At 42.1% G+C, this 2,516-nt stretch overlaps 1 long non-coding RNA gene across 2 annotated transcripts in view; it reads left to right on the top strand.

Annotated features, from left to right (window-relative positions):
- LOC108445100 overlaps positions 1 to 1,845 on the top strand; it is a 7,675-nt gene extending 5,830 nt beyond the window's left edge. For both annotated transcript variants that reach the window (XR_001859854.1, XR_001859855.1), the window contains exons 2-3: positions 646 to 810; positions 1,720 to 1,845. This is a non-coding gene — a long non-coding RNA (uncharacterized LOC108445100). The remainder of the gene's footprint in view (positions 1 to 645; positions 811 to 1,719) is intronic.
- Positions 1,846 to 2,516: the final 671 nt, after the last annotated feature.

The raw sequence follows: 2,516 nt of genomic DNA, 5'->3' as shown, positions 1-2,516 counted from the left end.
TTTCTGTTCAGGAAGTCTCTCCCTCTGTCTATTTCTGGAAGCACATTTATGTGTCATAGGTGCCAGTCTATAGACCTCTTAGAACACATCACTAACAGAAAATAATATTACAAGAGAGAGAAGCCGTTGTTTGTCATACCTGTATACCATGTAGCATAGACAAATCAATCACCTAAAGGAGCAAAAATTTGAATGGCATGCTTACATTGATTTCATAAATGGGTGTCTCATGATCCATTTCGAATGAGGTTTTTGTGCTTTGGATCACATGAAAAATGGATGTCCTTTATGTCTTCTATGATAAAGGACACTGTCTCTTGAAAGGTCATGGGGGATTATAGAGAGCATGATTATATGCCCATAGTAAACAGTGTACAGCAGACATCAATGCAGGATGAAGAACCTTCCCTGTGTACAAATCTCCTGAAGGGGATGTCCCAGCAGCTGCTGTGACCCACAATGCCTTTGCAAGCAACAGAGATAGCTTCTGTCTGGCTGATGAAATCTTCTCTTTCACACTTCCCTGAAATAAAGTGTGTGAAGTAAAAAAATAGGAGAAAGATAAAGAGAAACCCACACTTTCCATTTTCATTTGTGTTCTACTAATTTATGTTGCCTTGTTTCTAATATTTCTTCCATTGCTAGGAACCGGCTCTAACTGCTTGGCTACTTCCTGGGAGTAGTGATCAAACCAGCAGACGTGCTTGTACAAGAGACAGATTTGGTGTCTTCACTCACTGTAAATGTCTGTGTTGGTCTGAATATATACTCCTATGCATCATAGCCTTCTGGGCAGAATTGTATTTGAAGGTACAAAAGTATTTTTTTATGTTGATGCCACCAGTCATTTATTAGGAAGATATTTTTCTGTTTAAAGAAGGGGATCAGAAACATGTTTCAAGCTTTTGCCAGCTTATGTTGTTTATGCAGGGTCTTATTCAGTGTGATTTAATTTACAAGGTCTCTGGGTTTCTTTCATCATCACCAACTATTTATATTTATGCTGTAAAGAAAAAATTGGAAAATATATCTTTTGTCACAGAAATCTTGACAGTGAGCAGGCAACTGTGCACCAAGAATCCTTTCTGACAGCCTGATATTGCCATTTTGTTCTACTGCGTGTTGCCTGCTAATTTATACGTGGTTTATTTGTTTGAGACAGAGGCTTTTGGTACTTGTTTTTATACAGTACCTAACACAGTGAGGTGATGGTCACACCGAAGACACAGGCACTATACCATGCTCTAATTGGAGAAAGGGGCAAGAAAATTAATTGGTACTGCTTTCTGGGATTGCATCTGTCTGACTTCCCAATGACTTGCTTCATTGTAAGTACATAGACAGGCGAGAAGCCTTGGATTACTAGAGGATGAGTTAGCAGCTAGGTATGGACCAAAGATGCTTACTGGCTCTGGATCATAGATGCTGAGCCGAATTTATTGTCACTAAGCAAGATGCCAAGAGATGATTCTGATATACTGGAGCTAGAGACATGCAGAGGAGTGAAGAAATACTATTATACTTCTCAAGATATATTGTGTGCGACTGTATTTGTGGGTTGCTTTTGTGCATTCTGGTTGCAGAGAGGTATCTCTATTGACATAAAATATTCAGCGTAGAATTGGACACTTAAAAGGTTACTCTAAATATGTTTTAAAAGAAAGCAGCAGAGAATCAGTAGGGAACGCGTTTGATTTTTTCCTCTCTCCCTCTCTGTAGGACAGAAGAGTGATCTGCGCACAGCTGTTATACCTTTGCTCCTTTTGACGCTGTAAGAGACGGTCCGAAGATCCCTCATCTGCCTCACTATCATCGCCAAGGACAGAGACTGAACACAGCAGTCCTGGCCTGCCTGAGGTGGGATGTCTGCCAAGTGTTGCCTGCAGGTGTGCCCACTGGGAGCTGGTGTGCATTCCTGAGGAAAATTAGTGCAGGTCGCAATGGACTGCGCCGTTCTTGCTGCCCAGGCGGGAAGGACTGCGCTGATGCGGAATGACCTGTCCTGTACATCTGTCCTGTACCTGTTTCCCAAAGCAATGGGCCTCATAACACTGCCTGTAGATCTCCCCTTTTGCCTCTTGGGAAAAGGAGGGAGATGTGGAGATACAGCTAGAAAGCAGAAGTGAGAGCACTGCTAAACTCATGTCAGCTAACGCTGCTAGGCTGCAAACCATGGCAGGCAGTACTGCCTATGAAAGGCATGCTTGGTATGTACCTGTGATAGTGCTAGCTTTTACTTTTGCAATGTTATTATGAAATATAGATATGGTCTTGGCCAGTTGCCCCTCGCTTCTGAAAAAGACTATAAAGGGACTTTCTGAAATAACTGAGACGAGATCTCCCCACGGAAAGAAGACAAATCTATCGGCAGAAGGCCACAAGGACTTCGTCTCATCTGTTGGTAGCTATTACCCCCCTTTTCTTCCTCTCTACCCTTTTACTTTGTTTCTTTATCTCTCTCTCTCTTTCTCTCCTCTATTGCATTATCGTGTTGTGGAGACTTAATAAAGGTGCAC

Source organism: Corvus brachyrhynchos, unplaced genomic scaffold, assembly GCF_000691975.1.
Source record: "Corvus brachyrhynchos isolate BGI_N302 unplaced genomic scaffold, ASM69197v1 scaffold252, whole genome shotgun sequence".
NCBI lineage: Eukaryota > Metazoa > Chordata > Aves > Passeriformes > Corvidae > Corvus > Corvus brachyrhynchos.
The sequence above is the reverse complement of the archived record's forward strand: the minus strand, read 5'-3'. Positions and strand labels throughout refer to the sequence as shown.